Source organism: Mus pahari, chromosome 7 (assembly GCF_900095145.1).
Source record: "Mus pahari chromosome 7, PAHARI_EIJ_v1.1, whole genome shotgun sequence".
Taxonomy (NCBI): Eukaryota; Metazoa; Chordata; class Mammalia; order Rodentia; family Muridae; genus Mus; species Mus pahari.
This window is the reverse complement of record NC_034596.1, coordinates 74,593,382-74,602,762: the sequence shown is the minus strand read 5'-3', so window position 1 is coordinate 74,602,762 and position 9,381 is coordinate 74,593,382. Positions and strand designations below refer to the sequence as shown.

The window sequence follows — 9,381 nt, the reverse complement described above, 5'->3', positions numbered from 1 at the left end:
CTCTCTCTCTCTGCTTGTTGCCTGAAGATCAGGATGTAAAGCTCTCGCTACTTCTCCAACACTATGCCTCCCTGCCTGCCTCCAAGCTCGCCGCCAAGATGCTAATGAAGTCACCTCTGAAACTATAACAGAAGACGGACATCCAACAAACCCTTTCAAGTGGCTAAAATAGTTACCAGTCCTAACAAGAATGTAGAAGGATCAGTATACAAATGCTGTTGGTCAGGGCATATAAATTGCTTCAAAACTGACCTGGCAATTTCACCAAAGCTGGACATACACACACTTAACAATCTACTAATTCAGCTCCTAGGTTGAACAGAGTACACATATGTTTGCAAAAAGGCCTTTAACAGCCCTATTTTTTATTAGACAAAACATGGAAAGCACCAAAGCCACCATGAATAGTTTAATACACTCATAAAATGCAATACAGCAACAGAAGGAAGGGACCACAACCACTAAGAAAACACAATGACGTTCACAGAGTACCGTGGGGAATCAACCCATACATACAAAGTCATCCTGCATGACCCTACTTAGATACAGTTTAAAAACAGACAAAAATCCTCGTCTGTGGTTCAGACACTGGGGGATAGTGGCCACTCTGAGGGAGGGAGGGGCTAAAGAAGCATATGACAGGGGCTTCTGCATAATTTTCACTTTGATGATGTGATTCTGATTACCTAGAATTGTTTGGTTTATCCAGAAAATGTGTGGACCTGCACAGCCATGGCTTATATATGCTTTTTATATGTGAATTATAGTCAACTAAAACTTCTTTTAAGAAGAAAAGCAACGCTCACCTAAGTACTCCACCAGGCATGCTTAAGATTTCACGAAGAGATAAACTCTGTCGTCTGAAATTTTTCAGAGAAGAGAACATAAGGAAAAGCTCCTGTATCAGTTTCTTTTCCCCTTGATGTGATAAAATGGCCTGAACGAAAGAAACTCAAAGGAGAAAGAGCTTATTTAGCGCAGGGTTCCAGGTTATTGTCCATCAGGGCAGGGAAGGAGGTCACAGAAGCAGGAGCTTAGCAGGACTAGTCCCATTCTGTCCCCATGCAGAAGACCAGAATAAGTGCATGCTATGCTCAGCCGGCTTGCCCTCCATTGACAGCTTGGAATCCTGTTTGCATTCCCAGATCAACTACAGCCCTCAAAGCAAGTGCCCACAGATGAACCCAGCCTCATTAAACCCTCATTGAGACTCTACACCCAGGTGACTCCAGATCCTACCAAGCTGAGAACTGACATCACCCATCACAGCTACCAACTTATCCTATGATCCCTAAAGGTTCACGGCTGGAGAGAAAATCTACAGGTCATTCATTCCTAAAGACTAATGACAACAGAAATTCACTGATGAATCACTTTATCTCAGAATATGAGTGGTTCAATGCTAGAAAAATCTATTAATAAATTTTATACATTAATAGAATAAAAGCAAAAGTCCATGTGGTTTATGGTTTTGACTAGAAAGACATTTATACAACCCCACATTGACTTATTACTTAAGGAAATAACTCTTACCAGCAACAGAACTTACTAACCTATGAGAGCTCTATGTCAGGAGTGTTTTTCACATCAGGACAAAACAAGGCCCCCGTAATCACTGTGCATAGTTACGATGATAAAGTATGAGGTCTGGACCGAAGAATTTCCACTGCATAAGTGATTCTCCCCATGAAAAACACAAGGAAATTTATAAACCACTTTAACAAGTTAGGAAAGCTAGGGTTTCTGACCCCAAATCTACCTATAAAAAACAAACTTTCTGATACATCAGTTTGATTATATAATAATAATAATAAAAAACACCCAGCTAAAAAATGAATATGGAAAAGCCATGAATAAATAATGTGCCAGGTCTTTGGTGACAGAACTTGGCATTAAAAACTCCTGAATAAGAAAGTAAATGATTCTCATGACTGAATATCATAATATCTTTAGCTTATAAACTCAAAGTAATTCCAATACATCCTCAAGAGGACTTCAAGTGTCAGCATTTAACAGAGAGACAGATTCCCGAATGACCAGTACTAGTTACAGACAAAGATTTTTTAAAACACCAAATCCCATATTTCAAAGGTGGCATTTGACTTTTTTAATTAATCCCATTTCTGATCTTATCTGTGTCAGAGAAAACACTCCCCTGTTATGTCTTCTAAATTACTAGCATTTCAAAAACACAAAACAAATAATATTAAGCCAGAGGTCATATGAATTACTCACTGGACAAATGGACCAAACAGACAGAAGTCATTGACTCTTCATAGTACAAAAAATATTAACTTAAAAAACGGGGGAGGGGGTCGGGGGGAGGGAATCTGTCTTTTTCTTCTTTCTTCAGTTCTAGATACTCACATGCTCCACCAGTGAGCTCCAGCCTCTAAAGGCCAAACAAACAAGCAAAACCTCAAGGCAAATCTTAATCTCAGTGAACTCAAATGTTGCATTTAGGGTTCCATATGCTAAGGAGCATAGAAAAGGCATTAGGTACAACTTTACAAAGCTATGTCAGCACACATACCAAGAGAGCAAGCCAGAGTTTGGGAAGGGCTCTGGAAGTTTCCCACACCCCCCTCCAGAAAGCCTAGAGAAGCAACCTAACAGGCAGATGGAAGACAGGAAGCAAACAGGAAAACACTCCGCAACACTGTCCTGCGATGAGGGAGGGCGAGCTGCAGTTGCAAGTCAATGAATTGATCAGCTCAGCGCACCAGTTCAAAGCAGCCTGGAAGGTAGCTTATGAAACATCAGCTCCCACAGCTTCCACAAGCCTCCCCGATGTATTAGTTATGGCAGTAAACAGGAGTGGCCTAGGTTGATACTGCCTTTCATTTTTATTTACCCATCACATTGATTTTGTCTTCTTTTTCTTATTTCTTCATTCGTTTGTTTGCCCATTAAGATAGTCTCACTTTGTAGCCCACAATACATTGGAACTCCTGACAACACTCTTGCCTCCGTCTCACCAGCACTGGGAATAGAGGCATAAACCACCACACTCAACTAAATTGCTTTTCTTAAGTTCTAGACTATAACTCCATAAGCACATATGCAGGCTTCCCACTTGTTACATGTTCTAACACTTGTCCACTAAAGTTTACGAAAGTTCACTGAAGTAGAGTGAATGCGGTTGGAGAGATGGCTCAGCTGCACTGTTCTTGCAGAGAACCTGAGTTCAGTTCCCAGAAACCATGTGGAAGGGCTCATAATTGTATATCAATATCCTACCCGACATCCAAGGCACAATTTAAATGTCAATTCTATCCTGAAAATTGTTGCAGTAATAAAATGAACTGATTCTGTATCTTAAATGTACTGCAAGGATAAAGAAACCAGTAGCTAGTGAATCTCTACTACATGCCAAGGTTTACAAAAACAATCATCTTAATCTTGTTGATTTAAGGTCCATAAATTATTATTATTTCGATACATGATGGAAACTAAGAAAGAGAGGTTACAGAACTCCAGTGACAGATTTGAATGAAGCTTATCTCATTTCAAAGTCCATGATCTTCAATACAATGTCACTGTGGCCCTATTTGGAGTCTTTATATTATAAACTCAATTAGAAAAAAAAAAAAAAAAACTCAATTAGAATGAGTTTATACACCACTATAATATTGTAGGTTATGAGATGTTTAGAGGCAAAGCCCTCTCTCTAGATCTGAATACTGTCAGAGCATATGCACGGTGCATCATGTATGCCACAGAAGCAACCTGGAGAAGTTAGTACAATGTTAATTCCCTCATATAATTAGCTTCTTTATAACTTTATGATCATAAAACTAGTAAGTATACAGGGGGCTAGGAAGATGGCACACTTGGCATTCCGGCTACACAAGCATAAGGACCTGAGTTCAAATCTCCAGCATTCACATTAAAAAACCTGTCATAGTACCATACACCTACAATCCAGGCACTTGGTAAGTGGGCACAGGAGCTGCCTAGAGTTAATAAGAGACAGTCTCTCAAATATTAAAATGGAGAAATGACTGAGGAAGACACCTGCCATTGACCTCAGGCCTCTACAAGCATGCATACATATACACTCACGTGTACACCCACCCCCGTCACACACACATATAAAGCACTTGTGATTTCCAGCATTAACAGTCTAACTGAAGCCATATTTGTAATCTTACTGCAAATAATAACAAAATTAATGAAAATATTGAAAATGATTATTGTCACACATTAGACAAAAGTCATGTAGAACTGTAATCTATAAAAGAATGAAAATTAAGCCCAAATCAACCTAGAGCATACCAGAGAATGGAAACACAGCCAGACTGCAGCGTCGAGTTATGCTAGGCTAGCAAAGGTCAGAGTTCCAAGGGTAGGAAGAGAAGGAACAGTGCAGAGAAGGGAGCTGTACAGTGAGGGCTCACATGATGGCACACAGGAGATTGGAGGTGAAAAATAAGCTGTATGTTCACAGAGCAAGCAAGGCAGAGCCAAGCAAAATACCACAAATGGCACCTTTTTATTAGAAATAAAATATTTTTCAGAACTCATACAAGAGTGTGGGATATTAATCTTCCGGTCTGTGCCAGTTTACCTTGGGTGTGAACTCTGCAGCCGGTCCCACTGCAACCAGAGAAGGATCCACTCCCAGGCACTCTAGCACACACAGGATCATAGGCTCAGGGGTGAGTACGACATAACACATGTTCCAACACCACCAGGAGTAACTGACACCAGCAGGATACAGGGACTCAGGAACCCCACCCAACCAGTGGCTCAGGTTCCTTTCAATCTGAGCAGGTTTACCATGGGCACTAACTCCACAGCTATTCCCACAGCACCCAGAGGAGTCTCAAAACCCAGGCACTCTAACACACCCAGGATCTCAGGATCCCAGGAGCTTGGTCACACCAGGTTCTCAGGGTCCCAGAGGTAGCTTGACTCCCAGGAACTCTGATAAGCCCAGAATCTCAGGACCACAGGATCCTGGAATCCCAGGATCATAGAGACAGCTGGACTCTGAAGAATTCTGACACAACCAGGATTACAGGAAGGACAAGCTTCAGTCAGATATAGCGAGAGCAGGTAGTATTAGCGATAAACATGGCAGGACGCAAACGTAAGAACATAAGCAACAGAAACCAAGGTTACTTGGCATCATCAGAACCCAATTCTTCCACTGTAGCAAGTCCTGGATCTAAAATCACTTCTCGTGACAATGATAGAGGACTTCAAGAAGGGCATAAATAGCTCCCTTAAAGAACTACAGGAGAATACAGGTAAACAAGTAGAAGCCCTTAAAGAAGAAACANAAAAATCCCTTTAAGAATTACAGGAAAACACAATCAAACAGGCAAAGGAAATGAACAAAACCGTCCAAGATCTAAAAATGGTAATAGAAAAAAATAAAGAAATCACAAAAGGAGACAACTCTGGAGTTAGAAAACCTAGGAAAGAGATCAGGAGTCATAGATGCGATCATCACCAACAGAATACAAGAGATAGAAGAGAGAATCTCAGGGGCACAAGATACCATAGAAAACATTGACATAACAGGCAAAGAAAAGGCAAAAGGCAAAAAGCTCCTAACCCAAAATATCCAGGAAATTCAGGATCGATGAGAAGACCAAACCTAAGGATAATAGGTATAGAAGAGAATGAACACTCCAAAATTAAAGGGCCAGTAAGTATCTTCAACAAAATTATAGAAGAAAACTTCCATAACCTAAAGAAAGAGATGCCCATGAACATACAAGAAGCTTACAGAACTCCAAATAGACTGGACCAGAAAAAAATTCCTCCCATCACATAATAATCAAAATACCAAATGCATTAAACAAAGAAAGAATATCAAAAGCAATAAGGGAAAAAGGTCAAGTAACATATAAAGGCAAACCCTATCAGGATTACACCAGACTTCTTACCAGAGACTATGAAAACTAGAAGATCCTGGGCAGATGTCATACAGACCCTAAGAGAACATAAATGCCAGCCGAGACTACTATACCCAGCAAAACTCTCAATTACCATAGCCGGAGAAAACAAGATATTCAATGACAAAACCAAATTTACACAGTATCTTTCCATAAATCCAGCCCTACAAAGGATAATAGATAGAAAATACCAACACAAGGAGGAAAACTACACCCTAGAAAAAGCAAGAAAGTAATCTTTCAACAAACCTAAAAGATAGTCACACAAACAATTCCACCTCTAACAAAAATAACAGGAAACAACAATCACTATTCCTTAATATCCCTTAACATCAATAGACTCAATTTCCCAATAAAAAGATATAGACTAACAGACTGGATACATAAATAGGGTTCAGCATTTTGCTGCATACAGGAAACCCACCTTAGTAACAAAGACAGACACAACCTTAGAGTAAAAGGCTGGAAAATTTTTTTCCAAGCTAATGGTCCCAAGAAATAAGCTGGAGTAGCCATTCGAATATTGAATAAGATCAACTTTCAATCAAAAGTTATCAAAAAGGATAAGGAAAGACAATTACATACTGGTCAAAGGAAAAAATCTACCAAGATGAACTCTCAATTCTGAACATCTATGCTCCAAATACAAAGTCACCCACATTAATAAAAGAAACTACTAAAGCTCAAAGCACACATCACACCCCACACAATAATAGTGGGAGACTTCAACACTGTACTTTTAGCAATGGACAGATCACAGAAACAGAAACTAAACAGAGACATAGTGAAACTAACAGAAATTATGAACCAAGTGGATTCATAGAACATTTCATCCTAAAGAAAAAGAATATTCCTTCTTCTCAGCACCTCATGGTACCTTCTCCAAAACTGACCATATAACTGGTCACAAAACAGGCCTCAATAGATACAAGTAGATTGAAATAAATGCACCCTATCAGATCACCACAGCCTAAGGCTGGTCTTAAATTCCAACAAAAACAATGGAAAACACATACATATGGAAGCTGAACAACACTTTACTTAATGATAACTTGGTCAAGGAGGAAATAATGGAAGAAATTAAAGACTTTTTAAAATTTAATGAAAATAAAGAAACTTCATACCAAAACCTGTGGGATACAATAAAAGCAATGGTAAAAGGAAAACTCATAGTTCTAAGTTCCTCCAAAAAGAAACTAGAGAGCTTACACTAGCGGCTTGACAGCACACCTGAAAGCTATAGAACAAAAAGAAGCAAATATACCAAACAGGAGTAGAAGGGGGGGGGGATCAAACTCAGGGCTGAAATCAACCAAATAGAAACAAAAAGAACTATGCAAAGAATCAACAAAACCAGAAGCTGGTTCTTTAAGAAAATGAACAAGATAGATAAACCCCTAGCCAGACTAACCAGAAGGCACATAAACAGTATCCAAAATAATAAAATCAGAAATGAAAAGGGAGACATAAAAACAGAAACTGTGGAAATCCAAAAAAAAAAAAAAAAATCATCAGATCCTACTACAAAAGTTTATACTCAACTAAATTGGAAAATCTAGATGAAATGGATGGTTTTCTACACACATACCAGGTGCCAAAGTTAAAACAGGATCAGATAAACCATCTAAATAGTCCCATAACCCCTAAAGAAATAGAAGCAGTCATTAATAGTCCCCCAACCAAAAAAAAAAAAAAAAAAGTCCAGAACCAGATGGGTTTAGTGCAGAGTTCCATCAGACCTTCAAAGAAGACCTAATATCAATACTCTTCAAGCTATTCCACAAAATAGAAACAGAAGGAACACTACCCAATTCCTTCTATGAAGCCACAATTATGTTTATACATAAACCACACAAAGACCAAAGAAAGAGAACTTCTGACCAATCTTTCTTATGAACATTGATGCAAAAATACTCAATAAAATTCTTGTCAACAAATCCAAGAACACATCAAAACGATCATTCACCACGATCAAGTAGGCTTCATCCCAGGGATACAGTGATGGTTCGATATATGGAAATCCACCAATGTAATCTACTATATAAACAAACTCAAAGAAAAAAAAACTACATGATCATTTCATTAGATGCTGAAAAAGCATTTAAGAAAATTCAGCATCCCTTCATGTTAAAAGTCTTGGAATTCAAGGCCCATACCTAAACATAGTAAAAGCAATATACACAAAATCAGTAGGCAACATCAAACTAAGTGGAGAGAAACTAGAAGCAATCCCACCTAAATCAGGGACTAGACAAGGCTGCCTACTCTCTCACTATCTACTCAATATAGTACTTGAAGTTCTAGACAACAAAAGGAGAGAAAAGGGATACAAATTGGAAAGGAAGAAGTCAAAATATCACTATTTGCAGATGTTATGATCATATACTTAAGTGACTTAAGTGACAAAAAATTCCACCAGAAACTCCTAAACCTGATAAACAACTTCAGCAAAGTGGCTGGATATAAAATTAACTCAAATCAGTATCCTTCCTCTACTCAAAGGATAAACAAGCTGAGAAAGAAATTAGGGAAATGACACCTTCACAATAGACACAAATAATATTACATACCTTGGTGTGACTCTAACCAAGCAAGTGAAAGATCTTTATGACAAGATCTTCAAATCTCTAAAGAAAGAAATCAAAGAAGATCTCAGAAGATGGAAAGATCTCCCATGCTCATGGATCAGCAGGATTAGTATATAAAAATAGCCATCTTGCCAAAAGCAATCTACGAATTCAATGCAATCCCCATCAAATTTCCAAAGCAATTCTTCATAGAATTAGAAAGAGTAAGAACAAAAATTCTGGGGAAATCACCATCCCTGACCTCAAGTTGTACTACAGAGCAATAGTGAAAAAACAAAACAAAACAAAACAAAACAAAACAAAAAACACTGCATGGTATTGTACAGAGACAGGCAGGAAGATCAATGGAATAGAATTGAAGACCCAGAAATGAACCCACACACCTATGTATGGTCACTTGATATTTGACAAAGGAGCTAAAACCATCCAGTAGAAAAAGGGACGGCATTTTCAACAAATGGTGCTGGTTCAATTGGTGGTCAGCATATGGAAAAATGCAAATCAACCATTCTTATCTCCTTGTACAGAGCTAAAGTACAAGTGGATCAAGGACCTCCACATAAAACCAGATACACTGAAACTTATAGAGGAGAAAGTGGGGAAGAGCCATGAACACATGGGCACAGGGGGAAAATTCCTGAACAGAACATCAATGGCTTATGCTCTAAGATCAAGAATTGACAAATGGGACCTCATAAAATTGCAAAGCTTCTGTACGGCAAAGAACACTCAACAGGACAAAAAGGCAACCAACAGATTGGGAAAAGATCTTTACCAATCCTACACCCAATAGAGGGCTAATTATATCCAATATATACAAAGAATTCAAGAAGTTAGACTCCAGAGAATCAAATAACCCTATTTAAAAATGGGGTACAGAGTTA

General features: G+C 38.6%; 1 protein-coding gene across 1 annotated transcript in view; it reads right to left on the bottom strand.

The window, feature by feature from the left end:
* The window catches only part of Rad51b (RAD51 paralog B), a 528,672-nt gene that overhangs the window by 409,925 nt on the left and 109,366 nt on the right, over window positions 1-9,381 (bottom strand). The window lies entirely within an intron of this gene.